Source organism: Cygnus olor, chromosome 1, assembly GCF_009769625.2.
Source record: "Cygnus olor isolate bCygOlo1 chromosome 1, bCygOlo1.pri.v2, whole genome shotgun sequence".
Taxonomy (NCBI): Eukaryota; Metazoa; Chordata; class Aves; order Anseriformes; family Anatidae; genus Cygnus; species Cygnus olor.
This window is the reverse complement of record NC_049169.1, coordinates 84,539,363-84,561,773: the sequence shown is the minus strand read 5'-3', so window position 1 is coordinate 84,561,773 and position 22,411 is coordinate 84,539,363. Positions and strand designations below refer to the sequence as shown.

The 22,411-nt window shown below is 36.2% G+C and overlaps 1 protein-coding gene and 1 long non-coding RNA gene across 6 annotated transcripts in view; both read right to left on the bottom strand.

Moving 5' to 3' along the window:
• The window catches only part of CADM2 (cell adhesion molecule 2), a 667,772-nt gene that overhangs the window by 341,687 nt on the left and 303,674 nt on the right, over positions 1 to 22,411 (bottom strand). The window lies entirely within an intron of this gene.
• LOC121074511 lies at positions 1,895 to 20,761 on the bottom strand. The gene is made up of 3 exons (XR_005822395.1): positions 20,509 to 20,761; positions 19,880 to 19,937; positions 1,895 to 2,362 (listed from the first exon to the last, which is right to left on the bottom strand). It is a non-coding gene; the product is annotated as an uncharacterized LOC121074511 (long non-coding RNA).

Here is a 22,411-nt window from a genome sequence, read left to right as displayed (position 1 = left end):
ATTCTGTCTGGCTATTTTGCCAAGCATGTCAGGAGAGTTTCCACAGGGGGAATTTTTTGGTTTCTGGAGGGAGGGAGGCCTGTAGCCCAACTGAGAGTCATCTTGAGGCAACTAAAACCACCATGAAGTCATAGAGTGACTCCTTTTCCAAGGTGTCACTGCTGTGATTTAACGGGCCATCTATTAATCTGAGGTTTAATGAAAGCAAAACTATGCCCCTAAACAGCTAAAATACAGTAGACATCCTAGTATTCCTATTCTAGCATGTTCAGAGTAAATAATCCTAGCACGTGCTGGAATTCAAACTGTAAGGAAAAAAAAAAAAAGGCAAAGGAAAGGGGAAAATCTAATGACGTGATTTCACGATTAAATGTAAAGAGTAATACCAAATGGCAACACTTGCTTCAAGTCACTAAGCTGCTGTACAGCTCTGTAACTCAATACAGTTGTTGCCACTGCTGGCATAGCCTGCAAGCTTTGTACCAGTGCTGCAAGGCCTTGAGACAGGCGCTTGTCAGCTTTTGCCTAGGCTTGTTCTAGGCTTGCCTGGAGCTTTACTTTTAGCTTAATAAACTGTAGCATCAACTGTTTAATTATCATGTAACTGTTATCTGGCCTGATTTGCCCTATTTTTGTACAGTGGTGTGGTGTAAACCTGACTGCTCTTGGAATTTTGATATATTTTTCAACAAATGGATAGCAGTAGCGAGTTGTTATTGAGCACATAGCAGTCTAGGAGCCTGGAATAAAAATGCATCATAGAAGAATGCAGGCATAGGATGGTAGCAGAGGCATTCAAGGTACAGAGACCCAGAGCTGTAGAAAATCTTCAACAGTCAACTACCAGTCACTAAAGGAAGCAACCTTGAGAGCTGGATCACAACAAAGGGCACAGAGAACAAACATCCAACATCTGTAAAACATACCCTCTAGGATGTAATGTGGCATCCTAGCACACCAATGATGACAGCAAACCAAGGAAGAAAGAGCAAGGTGTAGAGCATTTTACAACAATTTACTGAAGCAGCCTGAAGGGAACTCTAGAGCGAGGGGGAAAGCAACCAGTGACACAGAACTGGGGATGCCAATGACCCATTGCCACCCACCCTCCCCTCCACTCCTGCTTTACCTGAGTGAAACTGCTGAGGCCCCACAGAGACACTGGAAGGGAAAGTATAACATCGAAGCAAAGGGACAGATACTAGGCAGTGTGTGGAACAATTTTACCTGTATTATTAGTGAGACATTTTTTGTTTTTTAATATTGTTGTTCTGCTTCTTTTGCATATAATAATTAGAGCTCAAACAATAATAATTCTTTGATTAGGCTGTGAAGAATTCATTTTGACAATAAACTCCCTGCTTTGCACATCATGGTGTTTCTTTCATACATTGATAAATTGCAAAAACTGCAGTGTAAAACTCATAGACAATGAACTGGCAGAGATAACCTTGACCTACAAGCAACAACTGCTAGCAACTGGAACAATATCTCACATGCTTCCAAAAGCAGGTAAGCCTCTTTCTCCTCTATCTTTTTAACAATTCCAGTTGTCTTTATAAGTATATTAAACAAACGAGTATTGTAGGAGTTCTACCCCCCACCCACACACTAAATGATTAATTAACATCTATAAAGCTTTCTGCTGTGTATTTTCTTAGAGTGCTGGCCTCCTTGGTATGCATTTGCCCTAAAGTAGAGCCATAGGTTAAACCAGCTTCGTATCGGCTAAACGCCTCAGACTGAACCAAATATCTGTAAGGTGAGAACGATGAATGCTTCAAACCCAATAGAAAGCAATGACATAAACATTTCATTACACACAAAGAATACATTTAGGTGTTAGGATAGCTGTCAGCAACCATGAATCCGTACCATCTATGACTAAGCCAGGCAATATTTTTATTTTAATAGCATTACACAGATGTTCTGAGAAACACTGCTCGTATCTAACAGTCATTTAACAAATTTAAAATTAGACACAAAAGTATTTTCAAATTTGTTTTAGCTTTGTTTATACAGATTTTGTTACTGTTATTCTGAATCTAGTCACATCTTGAATAAATGCAGTGAAACAGATTTATGAAAACAATGCACAGCATAACTCACTTCTGCTCATTGGGTACTCACTGTAGGGATAAACTGAAGCCATCTGTTTGTTACTATTCCTGCCATCATGAGGACACATACATATTTTACCGTTTTCTATGTGCAAAATTATCTGACACACCGCAGCACCGTTTTCTGCTTAGTGGAAGATGAGGCAAGCAGGCACTGAAATCCTCTGTTACAGCAGGGCATGTCTGAGATCAGCATCAGAGTACCGTGAGCATGGCAGAGTAGTCAGTGCCCTAGCTGGCATCTGCAATGAAAAGACCCCTCATTTTTCAACAGCGTCTTAATCTTCACAAATGTAATTACAGCATTCTTCAGTAATGGTAAATACAAATTACACTCTGTTCTGCAAGACAAAGATAAGCTCTTTTTTTTGTGTTTCAACAAAAACAAGAACAACAGAAACAAAAAAAGATTGTAATAAGAAGATATTTATCCCAGCCTTAATATTAGCATTATGTAACACTTTTTAAAGTACCTGCACAGATATTGTATATTCCTCAGCACAGATATTGTATATTCCTCAGCTCAGCATCCTAACAATCACCTTATGAAACTACATTGGAGACAAGAAATGTTTTTTGTTTGTTTCTTTTCTTTTCTTTTTTTTTTTTTCTTTTTTAACAATACTCTTTCATGGCTATGGAATATCAGCCTTAAGTCTCAATGAAATCTTGATTGTGATTTGCAAATGTGTGTTAAAGACAAGTAATAAATTGCATTCTAGTTACTAGCTTAATTGTTTGAGTAGTTCACCTCATATTTTCTTGGTTAATTACTGACTTCTGTGTTATGTAATTGAAACTATGGTTTAAAAAAAAAAAAAAAAGTATCCAGGGTGTCTAAAATGGCCATGTTAGAAATCAGAGGCCTTTTGTATTCAATTAAGCTTTCTCAAAGCAGCCTGTTGCTTGACAGTTTTTTTGGGGGGGGCAACACAATTCACAATCATAGACCAGCTAGCAAGCAAGAAACTTCTAAATTTGAAACTTAGGAGTGTCATGTTTCCTTCCAGAATTATTTAAATAGAGATTTGCCACAGTTTCCAGTCTATAAACTAAATCCCAAGAAGTCCTACCTAATCCTCTTTTTTATTATTATTTTTTAGCCAGCAAAACAAGTTTCAGTCTTGGTACTGTGGTTACAATCTATTCGTATATATTGTTTATCACAACAAATAGAATTTATAACAAAGCACAGAGCAATAAAAATACATTTCACACTAGTTTTTTATATATCTATTCTTGTTGAGACAGGAAGTCACTTATCCTGCCTTGCAGAACATTTAATCCTTTTTCCTATTCAGATCCAACAGGATTTAAGGACGTACAACATTTCATAGGGCAGGACCTGAAAGCATTCCAAGAAAAAAAACTATCTCGAGCAGCTTCACAGGCCCAGCAGGGTTCTTCTTCTGGAATGATTTTATCTGTTATTTTTAGAACTGGTAATTACTCATTTTCACATACTCATTTCTAAAAACTGCCAAAAAAAAATTGACAAACGTATGAAATATACTGTTATATATATATATTTATTTATTTTTATATATATATATATATGAGAGAGGAGAGAGGGATAGGATCTCTTCCCATTCTTTTCTAATCATGTAAAAAGTGGGATTGTTTTGTATGGAGGACATCATTTCTTCTTGTTCACCAGTTCAAGCCATCAGAATTATATAGACCTTACTTGGCCATGGTAATTTCTTCCTTCTCCACACTTTAAATGCCTTGCAAGTGTTGTAGGAAGTAAATAGATTGGCAAGGAAAATGGTGCTTTAAAACACACACAGAGAGAAACACAGGGACACACAAATCCCACTCTATCTGGGGGTTTGGCTGTATTTGATCTGAACCACCCACTGCGCACCTCCTGTTTCAAACCTTTGGTACAGGCATTAGTTAATTCACTCTGTTGTGCAGTTTTAGACAATAGACTATTTGAATTTGGTACTTGTATTTGGTTTTGTATTCAGTTCTCTAAACCCACAGCACTGAATACATTTGATTTGTCTTTATTTTCATTTTACTAAGCAACAGGTGTTTAGTAGGCACAGGCCGTCTCACAGAGGGGAAGAGGAGGACGGTCAAATTAGTTGTAGCTCCCTTGTTGAAGTGAACAACAGAAGACAAGAACTAAGCTAAAAAATGGAGAAAAATCAAAGTGAAAACTCTAGTGTAACCTCAGCAAACCAGCAGGTGATTAATTGCTTAAAAAGAATGAGAAGGTGAGAGACAACAGGTTTATACTAGACTTTCCCAGCATGGCACAGAATTCTGAAGTACACCTTGATCAAATCCCTCGTGTCGGGAAGGCCAGCGTTACAAGGGAAAGTGCTAATGTCAGAGCAGGTGCAAAAGGAATACACAATTCCTACTCTTTCAAAATGTATTTTGTTGCAGCAGACGCACGCTGTTGTATCTGTGTTCTGCAAAGGGGACCACATCACAGCTCGAAAGGCCTGAGGCCTGACCCTTGCACCCCAGTTTGCTACAGGGGAGGCTGCTGCGAGATGGTTGAATGAGGAAGGAGGGCAGGAAACGGGATCTGTCCGTAAATACGCAACAGGCTGCTGTTCGGTTATGTGTCCTGGAAAACCATGCTGTGCATGCATTCATTTATGAAACGTTAAGAACCGAAATCTAGAAGTGACATATTTCCAGCCAGTAATTCATCAATTGCTGAACCGTTCATATGAAAGGGACTCAATACACACTATTCAAATTGTGCTGTATTTAAATTTCTTCAGAATTTGAAATAGAAATTTGCTTCTTTCAATGAAAACCTGTTTGGCTAAGGCAACTTTTCATTCCCACCTTTCTCCTTTATTTGCTTATCACATTAAAACTACTGCTTTTTACACAGAAAGCCAAAAAACAAAGCATAAAAGATACTTACAAAATATTTTACATAACAAGCTCCTTTTGAGAAATGAGAATATTAAAATTTCAAAAGTACAGTCACAGCAAGTGGTAGGCAAGCAACGAAGATAAATCAAATCCTATTTCTTGCCATGCTGTGAAAAGACGGCTGGCTTTTAATCATCCTGATGTGCCATATGTAAATTCCATCAAAGAAGAAGTTTGGTAAATGTTATATTTCATAACCACAGGGAAGGAAGCTATTTATAAACATCAATTAAATGATATAATATAGTCTAAAGCCATTAATAACAAAACTATTAATCTAGGTAGACATTACTCATATTGGATAGTCTTTCTTTTATTGTATTTTTGAACGCATATTTAGCTAAGAAAATATTACATGTTTTTACTCAAGGTCACACTAATCTGTCTATGTGCAGTTTCCATAGTATCAGTAATTAAATTGTTCCAGAAAAAAAAAAAAAAATCGAAAGCACTCTTACCTAGAATCATTTTCTTAAAGAAAAAAAAAAAAAGAGAGAGAGAGAGAGAGAGAGAAGAAAAAAAAGTGTCTCAGCACCTAAGATTTATATGTAGTCAGAAATCTCTAAAGGAATACTAAAGGAATAAAGAACAAAACATTTGTTGCAGATGCACAATATACATCTACCTATGTATATATGAAACTTAAATGCTAATTCATGGCATGCTTTGCTAGTCTCAGGAAACATTTGGAGATGGAATTGTCATCAACAGGGCACAGTAGTGAGGGTTAATACCATAAGAAATCTATTTGCAAGCTCCCAAAGCAGTGAAGAGCCAATCATAATAATACTACTATTATACTTCAATTGTACATCACTTGCATTAGAAGAAAGTAAACACATTTAAAACCATTAAAAATTGTTTTGTTTCACAATATTTCTAGGGAGTTCGTAGTCATCTTTGTCATAAGTAATAAAAGTACAGCTTTGGCACATCATAGTTTATCCACCCAATCTCAAATGATTATGGCAAACTGAGAACAGATCTTTAGGCCCTAAATACTAGACTAGCACTTAAAAACTTCCTTCTTTCATGGAAAAGAAGCTAAATGCAACAAATTTCAAGCAGACGCTCTGTGGCAAGTCATGAGGGATGGTTAATGACAGCTGGGAGAAGCCTTCTTGTAGTAATGGGACTGACAGGCCAGAGGGAATGGGGAAGGACCCAGCGCTTTACTTTTCTGTGTAATCGAAGCATGAAGGAATTTATTTATTCTATTCTCATCAGACATCAGGTTTTAGAAATAAAATTACTAAAAGCCTATTGGAAATCACACCATACCAAAACAAAAAGAAGCTTTCAAGATATTCTGTACTTCCTTTGTATCGTTATTTTTTTCCCCCATCTACAAGAAAGGCAAATCTAGTTCTCAGTCTGAGCAAAATTTATAGAAGCATTTGCTTTCTGTAACAGGAATAAACGCTTTCAGCTACATATTTGAAGCCAAAGATTTTGTTCTAACGAGTATTGTGAAGGGCGAAAAAAAATATTTCCATATTTTCGGCACACTCAGCAATGTCTGTGCATAAACTGAGACCTGTCATATCTGCCCTGTGATTAGGAGAAATTTAATGCTTCACCTCTTTGTAATGTTTGTTGTTTTGTTATAACTGGTGTGTAGATTGAATGGCAGGTGACATTTCGTCAGATTTAAATAAGGTAAGAAATTAATCAAATTAGCATATTCCCTTTCTAAAGTATAATGAGTCATTTGCATATAAAATAAAATAGTCTGTAAACACAAAATGAACTCCAAATAACAAAGGACATCGTGAACTGCATTTCTTATGTTTTATAACACACATGTATACACAGTTTTTAAAGCACTGAATCCCTGGCTAGTTTATATAGCAGTTTGGACTCAGGAAGTGAGAAATATGCTTCCCCAGTATGGATAACCGCATATAAGACACCACACTGCAAGATTTTATAGGGGACCCACAGAGCTGCTTCTCATCAGCTGCAAAGGCAACCTCTGATCTGTCCTTCTAGAAGTGGGAAATCCACTTATGATGCCTAAATTATATTCCAAGGATAAGCTCCAGGTCTGGTTCTGAAAAAGGAGTTAGGCAGATCCTTATGCACACATGGAATGCCATGGAGATCAGTGAAACCTGAAGGATGGTACAGGATCTTTTGGCCTCTTTGCAGAGTGAGACACCTTACTAAAAACGTAAGACAACCATAATGTTGCCTTTGTTTCTGCTCCATACAGAAACAAAGAGATAGAAAATTAACAAATCTACCAAGATTGATAAAAAACAAATCATAATATACTGCTTATGCTTATTCATGCTTATGTATGAAAAATACAGAAGGAAAGTAGCACTTCAAAAATAAATAGATTAAACAAATTAAAGGAGTTTCAGGGCTAGAGGCTAATTTCTATGTAACACTGTTGTTAGTGTATGCAACGATCAGTGAAACAAAATAAGCTGATTTGGTTAGTCAACAATTGTAAATCTATTTGCCTAAAATTAATTTGTTGTGTAACTAGATTCAGTCACTGTTAAGTTGTACCTGGTCTTCCTGTCTACAAAAGAAAGGACAGTCTTTTATTTATGAACTGAAAAGAGCTAGAACTTATAAAAGATGCAAAATAAAGCTGGAGGACAGGAAGAGTGGAAACATATGATAAAAATCTGCACAGATACAGCAATTTTAGCCAGTTACACCTGAGCTAGTGTTAACTGCACAGGTTTGGCTTTGTACAGGGGATTTAAGATTTATCCGTATTTTGGTTCACAAAGCAGCAGACTCTAAATAATGCAGCAGACCCTAAAATTAACCAATCAAGTCTATAATCTACATGGTCGTAATCCACCACTGCACACACTCACAGTCCACTGGAGGCGCAAACCACTTAGACGCAATCCCCTATGCCATCCCACCACTTGCGACTGTCCAGAAAATGGCTACACATTGTTGGAAAGACATCTGGATTCCAGGCTTGTTTCTCAATGCCACCATAAGTGCCAAGAGTGACGGATCCTCTCTCAGGAATAGCTGCACGAATGGGACCAAAATCAATCTCCAATACAACACCACTTTTTCAGGGTACTTTATGGGTGTATGTATAAGCATAGACATATGCATGCACAAACACACATGCATGAGATTATTCAACAGTTAAAATAAACCTTGAAATCAGTAACTGTTAATATGAGAGTATACTTCATTTATACTTCACACTTCATTTGTAGAAATTACAGCCTCTGTCAACATCTGCCTCTAGGTTTACATACAATCTCACTATTGCCTTCAAGTTGCATTTTATGCAGTGCCTGTTATTTTGGCCTTCTCTTCTACAGCAAAGCTCAATTTCTTTTCGTGTTTCTTTTCAGTGAGGGATGACTGGTTCCAGCTTCACGGAGTTAGAAGGACTGTTTGTCTTTGCCTACCTCCATCCTACTCCTACAAGTAATCACAACTTTTCATAGTGCTTGCTCTCAGAGTTGTCCCTGAAGACTTCAAATTCTTCTTTCATTTTTAAGCATCACTATTCCACACACTCCCATATGAAAGAAAAAGTATTTCTTATTATGGCTTTAATTCCTATAAGAGATATGCAGCAACTCAAGTGGATCACTATTAATCCTAAGGAAAAAGACATTTGGTGAAAAGAAGTGAGTGTAGAGTAAGGACAGGGTGAGAAAAATAGTTTACTTGTCAGCACAGTAGGGAAAGAAGCTACAACTCTATTAAACACTCAATAGAGGTATTTAAATTAAAATACCCCTCTGAGTGAAATTCTGCACTAATGTATGTTACCTTAGACTTCCCCTGCCTCCCTTCTCTCATCTTACCAAGGAACCCTGGGAAACATTTTAACATGCTGCAGTATAGTCAATAATCCATCCCATGACTGATTGACCCATATCCAGACTGAAGCAGACCCTGTGGGTCTGCAGCATGCAGCAAAGGGAATGATGAGGCACTGGATCTCAGCTTGATAGGCAGATGAGGTAAAAGGCTGCAAACAGGGCAAGGTAGGTAATAGGCTCTGCCTCTGTCACCTCTTCCTTGTGAGGATTCTCAGATCAAAATATTGTTAGAGTTCTTCTCCATTAATTAAATGAGAGCTGAGGGGATATATAACCTGTCTGAACAGTTCAACCTCCAACACTTTCTTCAGTGGAAAACCCTCCCTGAGAAAATGAAGTAAACACCATTATTAAGCAAGCTCACGTTTTCCTCTTCCCCTCCTTTCCCAAGGTAACAGGCATGCACTCTCTGCAGACAGAGGGTGCTTGTAAGTACCACCTGTTCTGGATACTTCAGTAAGTAGTGTAGAGTGACAATGAAAAACAAAGAACCCGCAAGAACAAATAACATTAGTTTCCATTAGAGGACTTTTCACTAGAAGAGTCATTTTGCTTTACTCACCAGAGATGCTAAATTTTGCTATTACAAAGTCACATCATTTTTCCAAAGAACAAAGTTGCTGCTAAAGTTATATGCACCCATGTTCCTTTGATTACTCACTTTCAGTTTGCTTTTTTCATTAGCACCTGGTGCCAGCCTTAACACAGAAATAAATGGCTTAATGGGTGAGAGCTGAATGTTATATAAAGAGCAAAGCATTCAGAAGTGCCACAAAAGTTCTTGAATTTATATGCACATTTCCGAACAGGACTGAGTCTCCAGCTTCTTGTACAATGCCAGTTTTTCAGGTTCAGGTCAGTATTAGTAAAAGGAGAAACACAGTCTGACCAACGGCATACAGATGAGCAAACGTCCATGCAGTTCTTCACATGCACACAGACATGTATGTACATACTTCATAACTGACAAAAGAAATTGTCAGTAAAAGGAGCAAAGTATGAAACTTCTTTTCTTTGTAAACCCTAAAGTTCTACTGCCAAAGCTAGGACATGCAGTGCATTAAATACTCTGCTTCTGAGTAATCAATTTCTTCAGTATTTCCTGAACTGGAAGGGTGTTCCTTAAGTCACAGACGTAAAGGAACATCAGCAACAAAAAGCCAGGAAACCAGAATGCGAAGACAGCTGACCTCTGTTAAAGTCAAACCAAGCTATTTACTCAAACAAACAAACAAACCAACAACAACAACAAATATTAGTTGTCTGAAGTCTTCACTAAGTCTAATCCTCCTTCAAATAATGAACAAATGACTCCAGTGAAATCTCTGACTGAAGCAAAAACAATGTTTCTATGAATGCAAGATATTTCTATAATTATATTGAGGACACATCATCTTTTCTATTATTTTAAAGAAAAACAATGAATTAAGGGAGTTTAGTGAACTTCCATTTTTTCTCTTTTTAATCAAGCTTTATCCTTGGACAAAATGCTTGGCCACAGGCTCTTTGCTAGCAGTTACTCAATGACAAGTTCCAATAAACTAGGATCTATAAACTAATTTATTCTGAATTTCATACCTGCAAACAAGAGTGATCTAAGCCCTGTATATTTCTCAGAATCTCTGCTGTTTTCATTTCAATTTATGCTTACCTTGCAGTTGCCCGCTGTTTTAATAATTCACAATTTATAGGTGATAATTTATTGAGATAATGATCTCAACTGAGAAACAGCACAAGATGCACAGATAGTTTCCCAGCAAATCACTGCAGCTTTATGAGTCTCTAGCATGTAACTATCTCACTATTTATTGAAAAAAATCAGACAAAGGAGCAACAGAAAAATCCCTAGTATACTTCATTTTCAGAAAATAAGGAGCCGTATTTTTGTGTAGTGAACCTGAAGTTCATAATGTTCAACATAATTTTAAATGAGGTTTAAAACATCAGCAATATAGAACTGAGCATACAGCAGAACAAGTTCTGCATCCGTTCTTTACAGGTATCATTTGAAAACAAGTTGCTTTGTTAGAACTGTTTGGCCATACCCGGTGCTACCACTCATTCTGTGGCTTCACTTAAGCTGTGTCAATTAACACTAAATGGGATATTGGCCTTCTGCACTGTTTAGAGTATGCACTTTAGGCAGAAACAACATTCAAAAAAAAACCTGACAGGAATTTTTGTAAAAATATAGAAGTGTAGCAATTGTACAATGAATAGCGCTCATGATTTTATATTGAATTAAGAGTACTTGCAAAAGTACCAAAATTGTCACTTAATTCAATACACTAATTAGACTAGGATTTTTTTCTCTCTGAAGCTTTTAAATGAAAAGGCTTATTAACATTTTATGCGGCACCCTAAGGGACAACAGCTAGACGGACTAATGTAAGTGTGTATGACAGAGCAAATTATCATATTGTCATGTGTATATCTGCATCCTGGATAAACTATAGTTCTTAAAACAGAGCCTTTTTCTTTGGATGGACTTGCATACTCAGGTCTCCCACTGTTCCCAGAGGCTTACTCCCTTTTCTAAAACAGTGGCAAAAAAAGAAAAGAAATGGGAAATTTGGGGTCTCTGAGGAAAAGTTGAATAGTATATGCCACAGGGAGTGGAACAGTCTTGGGACACTGGGTGTCAGAGAAGCTAGTTCACAAAGCAGTCAGGCACAGGGACAAGTGCTGCTGCAGAGCTGTTTTCCTCAGGTGACGGTGGATCTAGCAACAACCTTAATTTCTAATGGGAAATAATGTGACTGTTGAGGATGGATGTGCAAGGTATGGTGTGATGGGTGAGTGAGAGATTCCAAAGCAGACTTCCCTGACCACTACTGCATCAAACGCAGAGGACAGAAGATGTCACATATATAGACTCCATTAGTAATGCTAATGCTTAATACAACATGCTGTTTTTCAGCATTCTGAATTTCAAATAAAATCAAATATTATACTACAACGTCCTTCCGAATTCTGCATGCACAAAAAGACAATTTGTATTTCTTCACCTCCTCTAAGTTTGGTTATTTTTCATTGCTGATTCTTCTTACAGTTAAGTCTGAAAGTCATGGCACTTTGCCAAAAAGCATATTACACCTAAATCCATTTAGATGCATGTTCTATCTAAATAGAATACCTGAGGTATTTTGGTGTGCTTTCTTTACATAGATTATTGTTATTTGGATTCCGTGCGTGCCTGTGCAAACATGCTTAGAAGTAAGAGAATACAAAGACAGGGGCCAAAACAAAGGCTTTATACACGGGGACTAATACGGATCTAATAGATCACTCAGGAGAAGACAGATCATAAATGCAATTGTGTTTACTGTGAACTGTTTTCAGCCTCTGACAGTTTGCATCATTATTAAAATTTTACTTTCCTAAATTGAATTACAGGAAAAAAATGGCGTAGGAAGATGGATTAAAGGATGAAAGAGGCAAACATCTTATGGATTCCTGTGAGAACAGTGAGGACCACATAAGAAAAAAAGGAAGAAATAAAATAATATAATCTGTCTCTAAAACAGAAAATATTAATTAATGCTGTAGAGTTATATAAAAAGATAAAATGTATATATATATACATATTAGCCAATGACTGTTATGTGAGGTTTTACTATGTGGCCATAAAAACTAAAACACGGACCAACTTGGAATAGATAGTACTGTTTCTCTAAAAACGCTCCCTCATCATTTCCAGTGATTCCAGAAGTCTGCTATAAAAATGTAAACTTAAATTATTGGTGGCTGAATTTAAACTGCGGCATCTCAAAACCAGACTGCTTTATCTGCCACAGACAACCTATGGGAGGATAAGGAGAGAAGGAGACAGGATGATATCTTGCATTGACTCATCAAAGCTCATAAGGCAAAGGTTTCAACCCCGTATCCTACCTTCCAGACCCCAGTTCAGGAAAGCTCTTTAGTACATACCTCAGTCCATTCCGTGAGCATCAAATGTGTTGAGCCTAAACACAGGCTCAAAAATTCCATGACTCAAGGACTTACTCTAATGAGATTGTACATCTCAGTATATGGTGAAATGAATTGTTGCAGCACAGCCCACATGAAGATTACAAAACACAACAGGAGAAACCTTGAAGAGTTTTCCCTCACAAGCTTGATGTTGCCACTGTGATGGAGTGAAAGGTAATTAGACTGATTAACTGAAAATCATTGAAGAACTTTCATTCACTCCTTTGTCAGTGCTGCCTGCTGCACAGTGCCATTATCATCCAGTCTTGCCAATACTAATAAAGAATACATAATGAAGAAAGGGGAATAGAGGATGAAACTATTTTGCCTTTTTTTGCACTATAATATGGAACTTTTGCTGTTAATTATCAAGGCACATTTTCCCTCTTTTTCTTCTAAGGAATAGTTAGTATCCAGCTAGTATTTCATTCTGTGCAGGGACTGAACTCTGCTTTGAAGAATTATTTTGGAATAGAAATGAACAGTACTTTGCAAAAGAGTTTTCAGTAGCGAGAATTCTTCTGACTCTTAAAGAAGGAGACAAGAGAAGAAAAAAATGTGATAATTTCCTTTTACTATTACGCATGGTAATATAGCAATGAACTAACTCATCACATTTTCTTCTAATAGTACAAAGGCTACTAGTGGGTTTTTCTGCAGCATGATATATTTGGTCAGTAAGTAAAATTAGTTAACAAAAATGGCAAAAATATTCTACAAGAAAAGCTCTGGGTATGTGTACTTACATACTGATGTATAAAATAAGTTATGGGCTAGGTCTCCTACAGAGTTTAATTCACTTATTTGTTTGCTGCTCATTCTGCTCTCCAACTCATCTTCCACAAGAATAGCAATAATTGTCAGGAAAAATGTCCTTAGAAAATACTGCTAAAATATTTACATTTGCTCTGTTCAACCACGAATTACATTTATCGATCTAGCAGTGAAATAATGATAGGAACCTCACAAAACTTTGTATTCTCTAAATGGCTATGATCAACACTTTCTGCTTCCAAGAGTAAGCAATTAAGGACTTACAAAAAAATAAAACAAAATATTTTGAAGGAGCTGGTCTTAACCATGTATTTATTTATATTTATGCAAAAATTTAAGCCTCATTCATTCTGAAGAGACGTAAGCTCAGTTAAAAAAAAAAAAAAAAAGAAAACCATTCATTAAGTCCTCCTGTGCTGCAAGTTGCATACAAAAGCAATCAAAAGATTTGGCGGCAATGTGAAGAAGCCTATGATGACAGATTAGCATTAACTGATTATAGAATAACTACAAAAATGAAAATTACAAAATATTCTCTAAACTATAATCTTCTTTTAACCTACGGACTTATAGTAAACACTTATTACGGGATTCCTAACAAAGTTCTAATATCTGTACTTCTACCTAATGCTAAGCATTTGGCAATGACTAAGTAAGAGGTCAGAAGGACAATAAATGTCATTGTCTACAGAAGCCCTTCTAGTTTTTAATATATCTATATGTGGACAGACAAATCTGAACTTTTTTCTTCCACAACTTCAGAAGTCCTTTGTAGAAGAAAATAAAGCATCCCACAGGAATAATTTCTCATTGCTAAGGTATGGGGAATTCAGGGATCGTGATTTTTAGAATGGCATTAATACCCCTGGAAATAAGTGAATTATTTTATTGACTTAGATTGAGGGCGTCGACATGGTTGACTTTAAGGGAACATCTACACAGCTAACTCAATATGTAGTGTTAATGTGATTACACCTTCTCAAATTAGATTTAACCAGTAGCAAAATGTACTGGCAGATTTTAATGTGGGCTAGCAACCACCATGACATGTACCCAGACTACCTATTTGGCTTGCACAGTTTCATCTGAAATCCAAGTCTTCATTACCAGAAGTGTATTAACAGTGAACAAAGGCCAGCCTGCTGTTTAATGTAGCAAGCGTGCTATAACATGCTACATCACTTATTTTCTACACTGAATTTTCTCAGATCAAGTATATATTAAAAAAAAAAAAGAAAAGTATCTTTCTTATGACTGGGTGACAGCAATGGAATTTTTGAATAGCTAAATCAAGGGGAACAAAAAGAGCACTGATGAAAAGTTGAATGACTCAGCTGATGAAAAGTGTGTTCCATCAGAACTTGTTTTTTTGGTTTGAAACCCAATGATCTGAAAAGAAATATATTTGCATTTATTTTTTAATTCATTAATATCAGTTTAATTTTGAAGGTTTCTTATTAAATAATCTATCTAAAAATAATTGTCATTTGATTGATATGAAAACAGTTTTGATTTAGCTTTCTAGGTTTATTTCTACCAAAACTGTATGATTTGCGAAGTAATATATTTTCTTTAATTATTATCACAACAGCAAAGTAATTTTGCTGGTTTTTCTATTGAATAATTTGATTACTATGTAAAAGAACTTCGCTTCAGCCTGCTATTGATTCATGTGTACATGCATTAAGATTTTATGGTCTGTCCTTCCATGAGACAGTGATGTGTCCCATATCAAGGTCAGTGCAATGCCACATTGCATTTGGAGAAATTCGGAAGGAGGATTTTAAGTTACTTTGCCAGTAATCGAAGGGAATAGGTAAATCATTTCAAATTGCCACCTGTCACAGCACATAAACCTACTGTATAAGTAACTGTACAGCTTGAGAATTCTATGAAAAATATTTTTTCATTTTCATGTTCTAATAATTTTATTTACGTCAGAACTGCAGGAGATTTCTACACAACATAAGGGAAGGAGTAATTATTTATGAAATCCACATAATTACTAAATATATTTTTGAAGGATATTTTTTTTTTTCACTGTATCGGTATCTTAGAAAGTTTGGAACTTTGTTCTTCCCTTTTTAATTTTTCATCTATTGCAGGCAAGTCAAGTTTGGAGATCTTTTTAAGATATATGAACAAAGACTACAATACAACAACATTAAATTCTGAAAAATAAAGCACAACAAAAAAAAAAGGTTGCCAAAAATAAGTTTTCCACTAATATTTCATTCGATTCTACATGCATATTTAATGCAAATGTATGCTTTAACAACTTGACTTTATATTCATGTTTCTGCACAACTCCCTCCTGGTTCATGGAATTAGACAGTTCACAAGGAAAATAAAATCAGTATGCTTTTAACCTGATAAATCTACTTACAGTCCTAAATTTCACTTAATCCCTGCGCTGGCAAGAAAGCTCATAGTGTGAAGGCATTTTATTTTCCTGGTAAAGTCGAGTCTTCTGTTCAATTACTTTCTCCTAGAATCGGGATGCTCAGGTAAAAGGAGGGATTATCCATTATCCCTACCCATTTTTATCACAAAAAGACCATACTTCCATTCACAATAAGTACTGAGACAAAAATCCAATTTGCCCTTATGTAACCTCACATAGAAAAAAGCTGCTTATGATGTTGTGGGTATACATGAAAATGATATGAAACACGAAAAATCTCTGCAATTCATATAGTAATTTAGAGCATACCCCATTGTCACAACATAAAACCGAATGAAATTTGCTGTGGAAATTATGGCTAATGGATGGCCCTTATCACAAATTATGCATAGTAGTTTTGGTAACTTATGTAACTTTATATAGCGCTATACTGCATTAATATATTCTTGATTAGCTCTATTTTCTCACACTGTCAGCAACCTCTACTAATCCTAGGAGACCCAAAGAAATACGACTCTTGACTTTCATAACTTCTCTCTGAATATAGGTATGGTAGACCATTATGGTAGACCTAGGCCTAAGAAGCTAGACTTCATTACTTAAAATGCATAGATACTTGACAAAGAAGCAGAATCATCACAGAAACCCTTACCTGAAGTCTGGACTGAGCTCTCACAGTTAACAAAATTATGGAATTTTCCACTTCTCTACAGAAGCCCCAGAAAGAAAATTCTCACAACAGGTATTGAAAACATAATGACTTGAGGCCTCAGGGTGAAGGTAGAAACAAGAAAAAGAACTGCTACATTGCCTTATATAACTTCCTGTGCTCTCTTTGCATACAACATAAACATGATGAGTTATTAATGCTAAACTAACAAAAGCCCATTTGATTCATTTAATGTTCTTTCAGTTACTCAAAAAAAATTAACACCAAAGTAACTTCAGATCGCATACTGGTTAAACAGCCAGCACCGTGCAAGCAAACACATACAGCCACCCATTCTTTGTTGTTGTTGTTGTTCGTGTTTGAGGAATTTTAACTGCATTCACCAGATGCTGACATTATGGCAGATTCTCTTGATTGTTGTAGGTCTGTAATAGAAACCAGGATTTGCACACAAGCTAATAGGATGTCATTCCGTGAAAGAAGGAAATGTTACATATAGGTGGACTTATTAATACCAAGCAAAATGGAATGCCTGGTGTGTAAACATACTTTAGAGCATTGTATTGTAGAATATTCTGGTTTTAATATTCCTGTTAGAGAAAACATCATTTTCACCTAAAACTCTAATTTTATTACTACTCTATTCATCTCAATTACCATCACGCACTTATATAAAGCATGAAAAAACAAATGTCTTATAATTATCTTCATCTTGACCCTTTGCCAGTATGCTACACATACAAAGTCAATTAAGTTACAGTTTTATCACTAGACATTTTTCTCGTTACAAGTCTTCATGTGGTGTGACAGGTAAAAAAAGAGTGACAAACTTAGGCACAAGTCTTCTAGCTCTGACAAGAACTGTACTGTCCATTCAGTTTCATTAACTGACCAGGAACAGAAAAGGATGGCTACTGACAGCAGGAAGAGCTGGAACCGAGAGGAAAAAAAAAAAAAAAAAAAGACAAACTAACCCCCCCAAAAAAAACCACAACCACTACAAATTGCCCTACAGTCAGAAGATGTCTGTATGCCAATTCCTCGAATAACTCAGAAAATGTTCAAAATACCATTGTTATGAAAGTTAATATTGTTCTGTGTTCTGCACAATTTACAGATATCAATTTGACCAGAGATATACAATTCATACTTTTGAAACCTGCACTGCAACTCTACTACCATTCGTCTGCTACAGGTAACATGATACAAGATTATAACAAATAGCATATTACATTTAAAGTAAGAGCATCTGCTGGAAGTACATCACAGAACAACAGATGTTGCTATATCAAATAACTATCAATCTTATGCTGATCTAATGTCACTGACAAGGAAATCAAAATGCAGCTGGACAAGGAAAGAGAACCCGTCCCAATTTTATTCATGAAAGAACTCTGGGTGATTTCTGCTTTAGCTATGTAATCTTGAAATCGCTGGACATCTCACCAAAACATACCTTTAGAAAGCCATTTAGATTCATTACAGCATTCTGTCTAGCAGTAAAGGATTTATGCTGTTTACTTGTCTTTGTGTAGCTGTAGGATATTATGTTTCCCAGTATCCAACAGCTTAGATACTAGCAACAAATATGGAATCTCAATTGCTGAAATATGAATTCAACACTATCAAGAACATGCCAGCGCTGCCATTCTTTTTGAAGTCATATTTTTAAGATTGGATACAGTCAGTGAAAAAAAGACTTTCCAGAAATACTCTGTTTTCAGGATATTATACATTACTCTTACTGGAAAACTACTATATCAAAGACTGCAAACCTATGAAAGACAGGTATCAATTTTAATTAAACTTTCCAGTAAAATCTTAGAAAGCTGTGATAGACATTTTAATACTGAGTCTTGGCTGAAGCCACTGCTGTCTGCATAATTACACAGAACTCATTGCACCTTAATTCAATAATCAGGCTCATAAACAAAGTCCAAACTGTCTATTCAAAATACAATACTTTTACAGGAGTCATAGCCATAAATATTGACTAAAAGGAAAATAACTTGTTTTTATAAATTTGTCCATATTCAATATCAATTTAAAGTGAAAGAAAAAAAATAAAAGCTAGATGAGGAACTGTTTTAGCACAGAAAACATTAAGTTTCATCTAAATACTAAAACCATAGCAGAAAACTTTTATTAACTAAGAAACCAAGAATGAATTGTGTACTTTTTTGTTAAAAAAAAAAAAGTTATACATGTTAGTTTATACAGCAATGTTCTTTGTTTTTCTGTTCCTGTTTCAAACTGTTATGTAACTCGCAGCATGAGACCTTTTTTAGAGCACTTTACTGAAGTATTAAAAATGTTTGGGGTGAGTAAGACTGATGTAAAAAGCACTTTTGCTTGGTCTCACAGATATTTTACATTAAGTGTAAGATATCCAAATCCAAATTTTCTCCTAAAACTAGTACTCATATGCTTGCAAAAAAAAAAAAAAAAAAAAAGTAAATATTTTTATTCTAATAGATTAACAGTAATTTTGGCAATTTTATTTTGTAATCACTACAATCATTAGCAAATTCATATTGTAGTAAATTAATCTTTAGAGAAGAATGAGTTCTTCTTTTCTGAACCAGCACCAATCAAAGGAATAATTTCTCTCCTGGCAAAAAAACAACAAACAGAAAAACAAACTTGGTTCTTCAAGCCAGGACGTCCTAATAAATATCACTGAAATTTAAAAAATGGATTTCAGAAAGATTTATTGCAAGCGGCACCATCTTCAGCTTTTAACAAAATGCTGGCCTGCATATACTACAAAAAGCAGAAATGGCTTTGTCTCTTTCCAGAACGTTGTGGTATTTCAGAATCTTCTCTGATTTAGTCCAACTCCCTACTTTTTCACTATCCCATCAAACTATCTTTTTTTTTTCTTGTTTTTAAAATCACTTTACGAAGTGACCATGTTGTTACCTTATTTTAACTTTGCAAATATACAAACACATAGAGCACATCCAGTATTGTAACAACATGAATTGAACAGTTTTAACAGATGAAAGTAAAACATAACTAAAACAACTGTAGCACAGAACATAATTCTATCTATTAGATTTTCAACATTTGCTATGAGTAGAGATAGTTATTTTTCCTTTGGAAATCAAATCTGTTACTGATTCAGACATTTTTCATATGCAAGAGAATCTGATGTCCACATACATGCACACACAATTATAGTCCCATTATAGGCTTCAGATACCTGAAATCTGTTACCTTGATGTAGTCTGATTATAGTGAGAAACCTGGTATTTTCTTACCTAGAACACAAAAAGAATTTTTTAGATTAATTTGTAGCATAATTCATATTATACATTTTGCAAAATAAAAAAGAAAAAAACATGCAATCAACAAGTTAGGTAGACTATTCAGTCATAAAATGTTCCATAAAATGTTCCTTAATATTAACATAACCTGAGAGCATCTTCATGACAGCATTGTCTACCACAGTCCTGTCATTTCTTGTCCTTGGATGACTATAAACTGAACCTCGCAGTCAGCCTAGCTCAAAAGCTAAGCCTTGAAATAAAAATCCAAGATCCATGTTTGTTTATCTCTTGGTATGAATCAAGTTGTTAACTTTTAAACTTTGTACAGTGTGCATATAACACCATTCGTACAAATGGGCATGCATATACATTTTCTATGAAAGTAAAAACTCAAAGGCAAATTTTATAATCCAAACTCTACATTGTTTTTTTGTCTCATGATTCCACACAAACGCTTCCGTGCCATTTTGTCTTCCGATTTCTCTTCCAATAGATAGCCAACAACAACAAACATACCACGAGGTTTTGCCAGCAACACAGCAAGCCCCCTCCACCTGCTCACGTTCCAGGCCCCAGGCCCGCATAGCCATCCTGCTGCATCTCACCCTGCTGACTGCTAATGGCCACACCATCGGCCTGGGGCGATGGCTGCCATGTGCCAGCCTCACAGTGCGGCCCTGCTACAAGCCCAACGCTGAGGCCCAGTGGTCACCGCCCTGCTGCCAGGCCGTGCCAGGGCAATCATGGCCTCTGCCTGCCCCACCACATGCAGGGCAAGGGCTTCTGTGCCACTAATGGCTCCTCTGTCAACAACAGCAGCGATTTCATGGGTCAAAACTTGTTCCCGACACGTTGTGAGGTGGTCAGAGATTTCATTTAGGAAACGAATCGTTCAACAAAGAGAGTGGAAGGATGGGTTCCACTGCTCATCATTGTTGGATTTAAACACTGGCCTTAGGTTTCAAAATGAAGGGCTCGGTTACAGAGGTAATACCAGATTTAGGTCACATGTGAAGCATGACAGAAGGCACCCAGGCCTCCAGGCCCCACTCTGCTTCTTCAGTCCCAGCATGGTCACCAAAATACAAAGAGATGGTGGGCAGGGAATGATGGTTGCCAGGGCCATACTTTCACACCACAGTTCCTCCAGGGGTAAACCTATCTTAAGAGTTCTTCCAATGCCAGTAGTTATGCACACACTTCTTTCTCCACACGAAGAGTGCAGTTTCTCCATGCTCTGTTTACACAGCCACATGGCGACCCAAAACTGCTTGGTGGAATTCTCCACTCAAAGCTTCAATCACTTAAAGCTATTTTCCGCTTTCATCCCAAACCGGATCATTTAGATCTGGGTTAGTATCTGGTAACAGCAATGCTTGAAATGGCACAACAGAGAGCATAAAAACTCTCAGCAGCAAAAGCAAAGCAGTGCTGTTGGCAGAGGAATCATCACTGGAACCCAGCATTTACTTTAACCTAATTGTGTTTATCCATTAGGTGATCTAAATGATTCTCTCAGTGAACTGCTGTGGGACAGGAAAGCTCACTTCTCTCCAGTTGTTGAAACCTGTGGACCAGAAGGTCTGTAAAACTGCTTCTTTTCCTGCTCCTTCTGTCAAGTTCATGATTTTTAGTAACCACAAGAGGACTAAGTATTCTCTCCCAAGCTACGTAGGAACTAGGCTAGGATTTATTTATATTTATTTATTTTCAAAGGTGTTCCTGTTTATTTTTCCTCAATACTCATGACCAAGATATCAGGGATGAGCAATAGTCTTTGGGGTGCATAAGAAAAAGGAAAAGAAAACTTTTCCACTGGTAACTGATTTGTAGTGTTGTTTCTGTAATTTTATTCTAGAGGAAAGCTATTTGCTTTCATCCACATAACTTCCAATAAGGGCTTCACTACACTGGAAGAATTCTAGGCTATTCTAGCAAGAATACCAGCTGTGATAATTATATCATGATCATTTTTAAAAAAATGAGTTGAATGAGATGCTATTTAGGTTTTATAAACAACAAAATATTTAGATTTCAAAATGTCAGCGTGTTTTATTTAAAGGTTGCTAAATACCTTGAAGAGGGAAGGAAAACAAAGTGCTGCAATTTGAAAATATATCAAGATATACATATATGTATAAAAAAAAAAAATTCCTGACTAAAATTCAGCAAAATGACAATGACTGCAAGATGGTCATTGCTAGACTATACAAATACAATCTTTTGTCATCACACTCAGCTACCCTGCATCACCATAAGTCCTTAAATTTATTATCTGACAAGTCCACTAGTGCTCACTAGGATCAAATTTTTTTCTTTGTTCAACCCAAACAAACTTTCCTGAATTTGTAAAAATCCTGACATTGTAATTCTTTTCTGAATACTTGACTTTATTGTCAGTTAATCATCAAGAGAGAAAGAAAATTGCCATGCGTGTCCCATACAGTCCTTCTGAAATATAATTT